At 43.0% G+C, this 12773-nt stretch overlaps 1 protein-coding gene across 16 annotated transcripts in view; it reads left to right on the top strand.

Annotated features, from left to right (window-relative positions):
* Window positions 1-459: 459 nt before the first annotated feature.
* ARPP21 (cAMP regulated phosphoprotein 21) overlaps window positions 460-12773 on the top strand; it is a 142460-nt gene continuing 130146 nt past the window's right edge. For 4 of the 16 annotated variants that reach the window (XM_066556825.1, XM_066556809.1, XM_066556850.1 and 1 more), the window contains exon 1: window positions 2589-2949. The gene's annotated coding sequence lies outside the window, so the exon portion shown is untranslated. Of the gene's footprint in view, window positions 478-2584; window positions 2950-3208; window positions 3464-3586; window positions 3605-3747; window positions 4376-4531; window positions 4783-12773 lie in introns of those variants that run through there. The other 12 variants (XM_066556784.1, XM_066556721.1, XM_066556801.1 and 9 more) reach the window with 9 other exon arrangements.

Raw genomic sequence — 12773 nt, 5'->3', positions numbered from 1 at the left:
GAAAGGGATGTAGGCTGCATATTCTGTCAGATTATTATCTGACTGAGAAGGTCTGAGGTGACTTCTTAACAAAGGAAGGCAATTTCACTTATTTTCACATGCTGTGTTTGATGCTACTCAACATTCTAAGTTGAAAAACTACATTATGTGATACTGGAGTGGTACTGGGTTTTTCTCCTGATTATTTCCACTGGTGTTGCTGTAGCTGGCATCTTCTAGCATTTGGTAACTTGCTCCAGGCACATCCAGCCTTGTAGGAGAGGGTGGAATGAACTGCCAGACTACAGCTTGGATTAATTTGTATCTTCTTACAGATCTGATGTATAAGTTTTGGCTCTTCCCACTCTGAAGACACTCCAGTATCTCAGCGCTGGGAGACAAGCTGTGGACACGTGGCTGTTTTACATGTGCATGGTGTTTAGTGACTGCAGCAAGGTTCCCAAACATTCACTACTCTCGTCCCCTTCCCCTCTGGAGGTGAGTTGCAAGGCATTCAGTGAAGGCGTGAGTGAGTACTGCTTTTGTGTCCTGGAGCAGAGTGCATTTTCTCCCTTCTCTGGGTACCCTGCTTGGGAGTAATGTAATGATGAGCAGCCAGGTGAGGCCCTCTCCATTTCACTGTAGGTTCAGAATAGTTTTGATAACCACCAAGGAAAATTAACTTTGGTCCATTGTTGAGATGGCTGCAACATCAAATGGCAAAAAGCAAAGACCTGGTCCTTGCCCTGTCACCAGGGGTAGCACACGAGTGCCATTTATAAACCTCTCTGCTGGTCTTCATGCTTTCAACTGGAACCTGTAGCACAGCATTAAAGGGAATATGCTAAAGAATGAAATTAAAAGTAGATGGAGGCACACGCGACCATCCTAGGAGGAATCCACATCAGGAGGTGCATTAGCAGAACAGGTTTTGGTGTGCCTGGCTGAATGCCTCTGATCACTTAAGTGTGCACCAAGAGCTGGCTAATGCACACCCTGTTGTGGCTCATCACTCACTGTATTCTTCCAGTCTGATTCCATTCAGCAGTCCCCAGTAAAAGCAGGTGTTTGCTTCTAAGGGGAAAGAGGGGTTCCAGGGGTGCAAGGATAATACCTACTAAAGCAAACATTTTCCTGCAACACTTCCCTGGCCTCCTGTATATTTGTCCATATTTACTGGTACGCAGCTTCTGCTACATTCATTAACCATGGCAAACTGTCTTCTCTAACTAGGGCTTTCTGAAAGCGCATCATGAAAGGAGTGCATTTTTAACTGCGCATTTTAAATAAGAATTGTCTGTCTGTGGGAGTTGGGTTATTTGTATCACCGTAGACAGAAATGATCTCTATATTTGATTGGACCTTGCTGCTTTGTATTTATTGACTGTTTATTTTTCATCCATAGGATTACTAATTGCCGCTAGTACCCAGACGCTTCTGTCTCCTTTCAGGTTATTGTAGTAGAGGGCATTGTACCAGATGCATGGTTATTCACAGACATGCATTTCCAGCAGCTGAATTGCTGGATCTGCTCTAAATGATCTATGGCAATTACATTTGGCGTTGTACAGCTATAATTTTACTGCATATTAATAGCCACCTAGCAAAGAGGTAAATGCCCTTTTCTCGGCTGGGTGCAGGATGAATGCCTGGATGTATTCAATTGGGTAAAACAAGGCCCGGGTTTTAAAAGCATAGCAGCGGTTTCATGTATCGGAAACGCGTGTGCTGGTGAATTGCCTGTTTCCCTCTGCCTTGACGGTGTGCAGCAAGGCTCCGAGGGAAACATCATCAAGCCAGATCCTAGATAGAGACATGCTGGGCAGGGGAGGGGGAAGGGGATCATGTGCCCCATTTTTAGTGGCTCATCTGCTACCACCCAAAATCTGCTGCAGTCTTTTTTTTTTTTTTTTTTTTGTAATTTTTTTTTTGTAAATTTTTTTTTTTTTACTCCTTTCAGCAGCTCGGCTGATCAGCCTGAAGGCTGTCAGGTCTCACCAGCAAAAATAATAATTAAAACCACCCTCCCCAGACCTTTCACTTAAAGATGTCCTCGGGAGTCAAGGCCCATTTCCTTCCCTCTTTATTTTTCTTGGGGGTCTCGTGTCGGGGGCGACAGGGAGTGGGTGGGAGCAAATAACAAGGAATCGGAGGGGATCAACGAGCTTTCTCCTTATTAGCCCCGCTCGGGTGCTTTGTCTCTCTGCTCCTGGCTGAGGATGGGCTGACGGGGGAGGGCTTGAGGGAAGGGGGGGAAACAATGTGACTGGAGGGGTCGACGTGCGGGAAGCCACAGCCGCGCGGGCGGGCGGGCGGACGGACAGACAGACAGACAGAGCCGCCCCCCACACAGACAGCGGCCCGGGCGGGCATCTCGGGCCGTGCACGGGGCTGGGTGGGGTGGGGTGAGGGCGGGCAGCGCAATGGCGCCGGGGCCGGCGGGTGCTGTGCGGCAGCCGGGGCAGCGGCGCTGAGCGCAGCGAGCGCGGAGCCGGCGAGCGGCGGAGCCGGAGCGCGGCGCTGCCTGCGGTCCGGGGCGCACCACGCTGCGTGGGCGGGGAGAGAGAGAAAGGCAGAGGGAGAGACTCGCAGACAGACAGTACAGCCCGGGAGCGCGGCAGATAAAGGACGGAGGACAGGGAGAGAGGAGCGAGCCAGAAGGGGATCCAGGCGGGCGCCGGGAGCGGACGGGCGGAGCGGCGGAGCGGGCCGGGACAGGAGAGGAGGCGGCCGGCGGGTCGGGCGGTGCCGCCGCGGCCACCGCGCCCGGGCAGCAGCGCGGCGCGGCGGCGGATCTCCTCCCGCGGCGGAGGCGGAGGAAGAGACCATGTCTTTCAGGAAGACAGTCACTGTACTGTAACAGCAGCGTATCTGCAGCAAAATAAACAAACCGGCCAACCAAAAATACCAAACAAACAAAAATAGCCCGAGCCGCCAAGACGCTGGGGGCAGATCCCGTTTGCAGGCAAGGTAAAAAAAAAAAAAAAAAAAAAAAAAAAAAGGAACGAAAAAACCCAAAAACAAAACCCAAGGAAGCCAAAGCAGAATCTGTCGACATTTGTGTGGCGTGATGTTCTTTGTTGTCGCGATTTTTTTCTTGTCTATTTTTTTTTTCTTCCAGCATGTGTTTTCTGTCATTTCGTTGGAGTCATTCGCCCCATCCCCCCTCCACCCCCCCCCCCGCCACCCCTCCCCGTGATCTTTTAATTTTTGAGGTCAGGGCGGCTGGAGCATGTGGAGTGGAGAGAGAGGGAAACAGGAGCTGTGTATGGAACCGGGGCTTGCCTTTATTGCGTGCGATGGGCAATTATTAATAGCGGCTGCAGGATTCCGGCTCTAAGATGTGGTATTTACTAGAGGGGGAGGGAAAAGAAAAGGAAAAAAGGGTGTCGCTCGTAGTGCGGCGGGACAGGATGCTCTCGGTGCTGGAGCCGGCGCCTCGCACGGGACTGCGGAGCGGCAGCGTGGCGGTGCTGACAGCCAGGTAGGGCGGGAAGGGCTCGGCGCGGTGGCGGGGCCGCCTGCCCCGCGGAGGGCGGCGGCTTCCCAAAGTTTCGGGCGCCCGGCGCTCATCGCCAGAGGCGCTGCCGGCGGGAGCGCAGGCGGGTCGGGGTCGGGCGCGGAGGTGAGGTGGCCGGGAGCCGGGCTGGGGCAGGGGGGACGAGCGCCAGGGAGAGGGGGGTCTGCGGGGGGAGATCGCCCTCCTCCTTGCCGTCATTTTAGCTGAAATGGATCAAACTCTTTAAGAAAATCTCAACTTTTACTCGCTGATTTGTGAACGGCATCGCGGGATCCGCTTTCAAAGGCGCGTTTGCTGGAGGGCAAGCCTGGGCTGCTTGGACTGGCATTGTTCTTAAGGGTGGCGATGTGAGGGCAACAGATTTACTTGATGCTTCCTCGGCATGTCTTTTTGCATGCAGTGGAGGAGGATCACGGTCCAGGTGTTACGGCCGTATTGTTAGGTGTCCCGTTTTCACAAAAAGCAGTTCATGTTACTCTGCTTGGTGTATTCTTCCTACTTGTCTGTGCGTCTCGAACGATATCGCTTGTAAATCTAACCTGCCCATCTAGCGCAGCCATTGCGCAGCCTTGTTTAATTGCTGTTATTTATTTTGCCTTCATTCACCGCGTCGGCCAGCGGGGGGAACACGCTCAGATTCCGGGTGCATTTTTGCGTGCTAGGTGTGTCTCTGCGCTTCCAGGTGTGAGCGGTTTTGCTTAAAACTCATCCCGCCGCCGTGTGACATCGCTGTAAATGTGCCGGGAGGGGGAAACAAAAGCATTAGAGAGCCACACAAGTGTCTGTGCATCACCTGTTTGACTTCTCTGCCATTGCAATGCTGAGCCAGATGCATGCCCGGTGCGCGTTCTTCTAAATGGCATATGCACATTTTAGGCAAGTACAAAGCAATTGAGGCTGAGGGTGATGGGGAGGGGGTAAAAAAACCAACCGAACCCAAACCGTACTGTAAACTGATCTGCAACTTTTTCAATCGCATAATTTAACTGCACGCTGATTTTGTTTTAGCAGTCTTCGTCACGGATCGAGGCAAGTTTGTGTGCACAATTGGGCTTGCAAATTGCTAATCTCGCACTGACTTTGCCTCTCAGCTCCCAGCTGGGCATGGTTACCTTGAGAGCTGTGGTATCAGCACTGTCAGAGCATGCTCCGGTGGGGAGATCGGGTGTGTTCTATTTTTAATACTATTTAATGAAGATGCTTCTCACTCTGCAATATACGAAGCATAATGGAAGAGCAGAGCGATGATTGGTTATGGATACTGGAAAAGGAAAAATGCAAAGGTAAAAACGGAAATCCCTCAAATATTTCTAATACATTAATGAAAGAAAATGCAGCTGTGCAGAGAGGGGATTGATTAGCTCATTTTAAGCTGAAGAGTTTTGTGGTGTCTAGGATGCTTTTTTTTTAAGTTCTTTTAAAAAGTTGCATGGAGCAAACTCGATAGATTATTTTGTGCTATTGGTAAATCTTATTCTATGTGGGCATGCTTAAGTTGAAGAATATGCCGTTTTATTTATTTTTTTAATAGTGAAGTATCTTACAGTGGAGTAGCGCTGAGGAACATCTTAAATATTTATTTTTTTTGTGATAACCAGTTTGAATGATTAGCTCTATTTACATGCTTATTGGTAGCCTCCTAAAGCGGGAGTTTTGAGTTTTTATTCCTTGCAGTTGAAACTTAATTCAGCTGATATTAAAAATCATTGTTGCATGCAATGCTCACAGAATGCAAGCGGCTGTAAATCTCTTGTGAAGTGTAAAGGAAAATACCTATAGATAACTACAGTGTATACCACTTGGCGAGAACCATGGAGATACTTTTCAAAACTGCCCTGTTATGTTCAGTGTACTTGTAGTTAAAAATGTGTTTATTAGCTATATGAAAGAATCCACACACTTAGAATCATGTAGAGGAACTTGCCTCAATTAAAGATGTTGTCTGTAAAATAACTGTATTTTCGCTCTGTTGTCTGCAGTTTTACAGGATGGTGGTCTAAGAAACAGCTGAGTACCCCTCCTGCAAAATTTTTTTCCAAGCAATTATTTCTTTCTGCTATGTGCTAGTCATTTTGCTGCCCCTGGGCTAAGGGTGCAAGTGAGGATTGCTCAGACGAGTGTTGCACCACATTGTACCCATGAAGGAAAAATTACATAATGGTGATGGAGGAAATGCAAAAAGATTTTTAGTACAGGTGTAATTATAATTCTCAGAGAGGAAGAAAACAGTGCAAAAGTAACTTTGAAACTTCATTCTGTTGGAGGAAAACTGTGGGCCAAATCATGTTTTCCTCATGGTGCTGCTTTTTCTGTGGGCTTTACTGGGGTTATTTGCATGATTACAGTAACTAGACTTGGCCTGAGAAATCACTGTTATTAAACAGAATTTCAGGGAGTACATAAAAGAAACCTACAAAGTTTTAAAATCTACTGTGTTCTTGACTTCCTCACAGGTTATGATTTTGAATAACTAAACTTGGAATGAATAGGGGGGAGAAAAATGCACTAATTCTAGGATGGCTTACTTACAGTCTGTCTTGTGTCCTGTAGGCATTGGTCTCGCTGCAGTCAGTGGGAGCTTTAAAATTGGCTCCATGGTCTAATCAGTGCTAAAGACAGACACCGGGACAAATTTTCAGCAGCTGAAAATTGATGTAGTTTCTTTGGTCTTAAGAACAGTGTAGACTTGCACCAGCTGATGATAACACCTCTGTGCTTATAACATACAAGATCTCTAACTTGCATTGAATGGTATTACAAATTTTGTTGGCATTAATTTCAGAGTAGGAAAATTATTTTGGCAGACTGGCAAATCCTTGTTTATAGGGACTACTCACGAATGAGCGGCTTGATCCTGTGAGTGCTCCCAGCCTAATTTCCTTGATAAGTTTCAAAGCTACATGTGTGTAAGCTACATGATTATTTAAAGGAAATCCTGTTCATGTTAAGTTGTCTCTTTTCAAAAACATCTTTACAGATTGGCCATTTGAGAAGTAATGTAACTACCATGCAATAAACTTGCAAAATCCATTTGTCCCCTGCTTATTCATTTATTAGATTTGAAGTTCTGTATTAATGTTCTTAGCAGGTAGTAAGTCAAGAAAATGGGTCCCTTTTTCTTCTAGAAGATTGAAACATTCATCAAACAAGTAATACATGGCAAAGACTCTGTGCGTTCCAATGGAGAGCACTCGGTTCTGAAGATTTAAAATACTGTGTATGAATATCTGTGTGGTAACATGCATTTCTAGGATACATTCTATTTTGATGACAAACTGCAATCCAGGTAAGTTAGATTTTCCCTAATTCAAGTTGCAGATAAATTATGCAAACCATGTGAGGTCATGCATCTAGTTTTTGACAGTCATCAAGTGAGACCTATTCTGGTCTCCAGGCTTGTAACTGGGTCACCCCTGGATTGTAAGTTTCCCTAATTAATGGCTGGTGTTTGTTTTGTTTTCTAATTTTTCCACTTGATACATGAAATGCTGATTTTCAAAAACATGTAGATGTAAATAAGTTTACATGTTTGTTTGTAACTATCAAAGTATTTCATTTTTACATAGTAATTTAATGCCCTTCTAACAAGGAGGTAACTTCAGAACAAGTACAAATAATGACTCCTCTCTGGTTTGTTTGGTTTTTTTTAATAAATTTAACCTGCCTATAAATTCGTGTAGACATACTGCTTGCTGTTTGTGGACAGAATATGTTTTTCTTAAGAAGAAGGCTTAAACCCAAGTCAGAGGAACAGCCACTATGGCTTGCATGAGTATGCTGCTGTTCTCACACACACAGACACACAGCTTATTAGAGAAATTAAAAAGACGATACACCATAAAACTACAATACTTTCAGTTTTAATTAAAACTATTCTATTTTTGGTAAATAACATCTATGATGGATTCTAGCCAATTCCTCATTTGTCGCTGAAGGTCCAGGCTGCTTAGTTGGAGGACTTCACAGCTGCTTAGATGTTTGAAGTGACTCTAGTTTTAGGCTTCATGTTTTCTCATATATTGGTTTTACAGTAGGCAAGTTGTATGATTGGGTAAATTGAATTTCCTCAGCTTATCTTAGTTTATGGGAGCACATAAATAATATGCATTAAGGCTTAATGTGTGACATAGTCCAAAGTTAGGAATTGGATTGATTCCAGGGGAGGAGTACTGGAGCTCTCTGTCACCTTTTGGAAAAATACCCCCAAGCAAACACTTCCATAATGTCCTGCCACAGCTGCCCTCTTCCACCTGGTAGTAATCTTGCTGGTATTTACTACTTCTTCCTTTTTTACTGTTGTAGTTTCCAGGCATTCAGGTAATCCACCACCAGTACACTTCTTTTCGGTTCCTTGGAAAAAGTTGTTGTGGAAGCGGTCTCCTTTCATTCAAATGTACAATGTTTTAGTCACATGGTGGGATCTTTAAACTGTGTTAGATCAGTCTAGAGTCCTAAATAGGTAATGAGCTGTTATATGAAAATGATACGTCACTTTTTTTGTCCTTTTTCCCCCTGGCTATTACACATATATTCCCTGTTACTGAGAGGAAAAAGCAGACTAAATACAGAGAAAAATACATAAACAAGAAGTAAACAAAATTGCTTTTTACAAGAATGGGTTCATGATGACTGTTTACATGAACTAATTGCAGCTGTGGTAAGTGTGGTCAAAAGCAGCAGTAAGTAGGTTGTTGGGTTAGTGCTGAGGGAAGATGCGAAGCGCGAGAGAGCGATCATGTCGTTAATCATGACTAAGCTGAAATGCAGAAGGCATAGTTAGGCAGTGACAGCTGGGAATTTGAAATTTGTGATTTGGATATCCAATGACTTTGTGAAGCAGGGGGTTTAGAGTACTTTCTGGTTACTGGCAGTGTGTGGAGGCAGTAACCATGTATGGCTGTTTTTAGGGCCGACATTCACATAGCATATGCTGAAGTATCTAAGGTGAGAAGTGCATTTTTATAAGTGAAAGAAAATTTTCACAGGGAAACTGGGACACTTGGGGATCAGGTCAGGTGTCTGATCTTGATCTTTTAAGGCCAAGAGTCACAGATTACAAAGAGTAGTACTGTGAGAAAGCAAAGTCCTATAAAAGTGTTCTTTTAATTTAATGCTTTCTGCCATATTCATAATTTAGTCTTGGACAATACAATAATTTATTTATGAGCTCTGTATACAGCGCTTGTATTAAAATTCTAGAAGCTTGGTAACAACTTCCAACTGATAAAACTGCCTTTTTCCAAAATTGGATGCCTTCAAGTCAAAGGAAAACTTAAATGGTTGGCAGGATGGTGTGACAAAAAAATAGGAATTAAGAAAAACCCCAGCAAATACTCCCACCCTCCCTCCCCCACAATTAAATGCCCTGGTTTTTGATTCCTCAAAGTTTTGTCTGCTGTTTGCAATCTATGCTAAAACATAAAAAGCAAATATATACAAATCACCTCCTTTCAGGCTTCTGTTTATCCCAGTTTTTACAGCCATGCAGCAATAATTTTTACTGGATTCATAAAATCATCAGAGCCAGTTTTATGTTTTAGGATTTGAACTCTGTCATCAAAAACATGCCTGAACAGCTAATAATTTCGTGAGTAATGAATCCTGTTGCAGTATTTGTATTTTATTGCCTCATGAGTTGAAGTCCTCCTGTGCTTTCAATACAGAAAACATTTTGTAAGTTTTCATTATTAAATATCAGTCAGAATGTGCTGCTTTTCTTCACAGGGAGTGCATGCATCTTGGGTTTGGTGACCTGCAGAGCTTCTCATGGTGTAATGCTTTTTTCTTGTGAAGAGAGTTATCACAATTTGTTCCTGTATAAAGAGGAATGGCAAGGCTTCTCAGTAGATTGAAGCCAATGAAGATAAACTGCAGTGATTAGAAGCATTTTAGAAATACAATTAAATTATTATTAATTAGTATGGAATGTTCAACTATATATTTGATTCAATGAGAAGTTTTGCTGGCAGCAAACTTCAGTGGTGTTGATGCTCTCATGTGAAATAGGTACAGCATGATGTTTTTCTGAAGAATATCCCTACTTTGTGCTATTTGGGTGTTTGTGCCATTGAACTTTATTTGAAGTGCCTGAAAGTAAATCATAAATTGTGGTGGTACAAACAATACCTTGAGGTTTTTCCATTTTCAAGTCACTATTCTGTTTCCAAATACATTGCCGTTGGCATAACATTTAGAACAGTTTAAATGAGGCTGCTTAATACATTGTAAAGTATTTGTCATGGAGTCAGAAATGTTTATGGTGTCATAAAAGCTTTGAGGGAAACACATCAAATAAATTGGTCCACTCTAAAGGCTCACTACAGATTTTAATGTAAGCCCGGGAAATGTCTGATAGCTTTATAATTTGTGTACTTTATAAACCATGAAATCCGAAGTGAGAAGGTCTGACTGTCATGCTTTCAGGTTTTGTTCCTTTAGGAAAAATTCAGAGCTTTCTTCTACAAAGTATTAAAAAAAGGGAAATTCTGACCATTGATCTGTAAGGAAAGCCTAATGAGTGACTTAGGGCATCCTAAAGTGCCGTGTTTCATAATGCATGCTACTGTGAGCATCTGGAAATGCTAATGAAACTATGTTTGATCCAGGTATGGTTTTTGGGGAAGCTTTAATTCATCAAAAATGAGCTGAAGTTGAAAAACATAATGTATTTACTAGCTTTGTGTGTCTCAATATGCTTTTCCACTACAGTGTAGCATTCTGTTCTGCAACAGAGCAGCAAAATGGAGTGAACTCTAGTGACAAGAACAATGGCAAGAAGCATAAGAATCCCGTTAGATATGGAAGACAATGAATTATTACTGAGGGATAATGCAACTTTTGTTTAATCTGTGTACTGTTGAAAATGACTGCCTTTGAAAGAAGTCCTTGAATAACCTGCTTCTTAAAGTAGCCCTCTCAAAATCGGTGGCTGAGATAAGGGAGTGGTGGGGTGAGGGCGTACTGGAGGATTAGTGCTAGAAGTATGCTTGTGATGTGAAGTCAGGTCAAGGGGCATCAGAAGTAGGAGGACAGCAAAGGGAAATAGAACTTTGAGAACATATTCCCTGGAGATTAAGTAACTGGAATTTCAGATAATGCAGAGAAAATATATAGATGTGTAGCCTCTTCAGTACAATTGTTTTCTGATTTAAAAAAAAATAAAACTCCTTATGCTTGTGTTGTGATACCTATCTCTGTGTAGAGAATCAGGACAAAATGACTACTCCTCTGCAATCATATCTAATCTCACTAAATCTGAGGTTACAGGGGCTGTAAATGATCTACATATTCTGATTTTTGCTGTTTCAGAATTGCTCCTCTCTGCCACCTATCTGGCAGGAGAGAAAGGAAGATAACAAAATTGTTGCCAAGGTCTGAGGGCAGCTTCATGGCAGTGTGGGCTAAAATAGGACTTCATAGCTTGGCTTAATGTCAGTGAAAGAAACTGGTGGGTGAGTCTTTGGGCGACATGCAGGATCCTGGGTTCTGTGGTATGTAGCCAGTTCTTCTCTGAAAATAAATTGGTTTCTATCCTTGGTACCTCTTCTCCTGGCATGGCAGTACCTCATAAGTTAGTCAGGTATTTGCTGAAGTAGTGTAATGTGCCCTGTGACTACATAAATCCCCACCTTTCCATAAAGGGCTTTGTGTTGATGGGGAAGGATTGGTAGGAAAGAGCAAATTGAGACACAAATATCAGTGCAGCATTTTGTGCTGCCGGTAGCCCTGTAGGGATGTTCTGTGGTTCCACAGCCACCCTGTCCACTCGCTCTTTGTCGCTTTGGTTTCCGCAATGCGGGAGGAAGATGCGGCAGGCACCTAGCTCTCTCAAAGCCCACGGATTTCTTTGATGCGTTTGTTACTCCTCAGGGTTTGTTATTTTTTTTTTTTTCCCCCAGGAAGTAGACCACAGAACATCATTTGTACTCACGAAGGCTAATTACAATTTTTCCTCTACAAATCTTTTCTTGGAGAGCTGTGTGTTCAAAGAACTGCTGCTAACTATTTTCTGTGCTACAGTTATGCTCAGTGTCCAGGCAGCGAGTGCCGAAATGTAGATTCTTTTGGCACCTGTTTGTGTTTGTTTGATAACATACACTTGTGTCTTTATTAATGTTGTCAGGCACGTCAAAGCCATCTGTAATAAAACTGCATCAGGAGAAGAGCATGTCAGAAAATGTGACAGTAAAATATCGATGCTTCTTAACGAAACTATTTTATTGATTAAACAGCACAATTTCAATATGTGGAAAAATGAAATCTGTTCTAATTATTTCAGGACTTTGAGAGCAATTCCAGTGAGCCCTGAGTCTTTGGCTTGCCTATAAAATGACAGCAGACTGAGCAATTTAGTGGTATATTACGAGAAAGTTCTGTGGCATAGGAACGTGTTTGCTAGGTTTGCATTGACTGAGATCGTAACAAAAGGGGAGCATAAGTGACCCTCATATTTCTGGTGCATAGTTGAATATTCTCCTGGAATCTGTCATTTTTTACACATACTCAGTATTGGAATGAGGCTGGCATATGATGTAACATACCAGTGGTCCTTGGAACATCAGCTGCATGTACAAGCAATTTCAATGTCTATTCACTGCCAGACAGATGATTTTAATAAAAGGAATTCAGGGGCTCTGTTCCTGACCTAAGATGGTTTATTTTGGGACCAGTAACTTGACATACTATTGTACTATAAAATCAAAAAAATGGAGATAATTTCAAGTAGGTTTGCCACCTCAGCAGAGAAAATAGAAAATATGGAAGGTAGCTAATGTTACATTCTTTTGTCAAAGATGAGTGTGTGAAGTAAAGCATACTGAAGTTAGGGGACTTACTAGGTCCCTAGGTGTAACATAAACAAGGGATTTTCCTAAAAATTAGTCCATAGCCTGATTTGAAGCTTGCTGGAAGTGCAGGAAGAGGAATATTGGAGGAATTCACAGTCCCAATATAAACTCTTTTCTTGTTCTGCTTCTTGACACTGAATTTCAAGCAGTCAGTCACTGGCATGGATGTCTGCCTCTTTTTTTGGCAGTTTTGACACTTTCATCAGTTGTCTCTATTCTGCTCCATATACTCTCTGGCCATTCTTCATACCGAGCCTTTGCTTTTTTTCTAAGTTGTGCCCCTTATGCAAACTTTACTTTGTTAAACTGACCCTTCTGGCTTTTCTTGGGTTTTCATCATTTGTTCACATTTTCCAGCTTTTTTTTTGCTTGCCTTCTTCTATGTCAGGTATTTGGCCCTGTTTGAAAGAGTTGAAACCTTTGATTTT

This window comes from Molothrus aeneus, chromosome 1 (genome assembly GCF_037042795.1).
Source record: "Molothrus aeneus isolate 106 chromosome 1, BPBGC_Maene_1.0, whole genome shotgun sequence".
NCBI lineage: Eukaryota > Metazoa > Chordata > Aves > Passeriformes > Icteridae > Molothrus > Molothrus aeneus.
The sequence above is the reverse complement of the archived record's forward strand: the minus strand, read 5'-3'. Positions and strand labels throughout refer to the sequence as shown.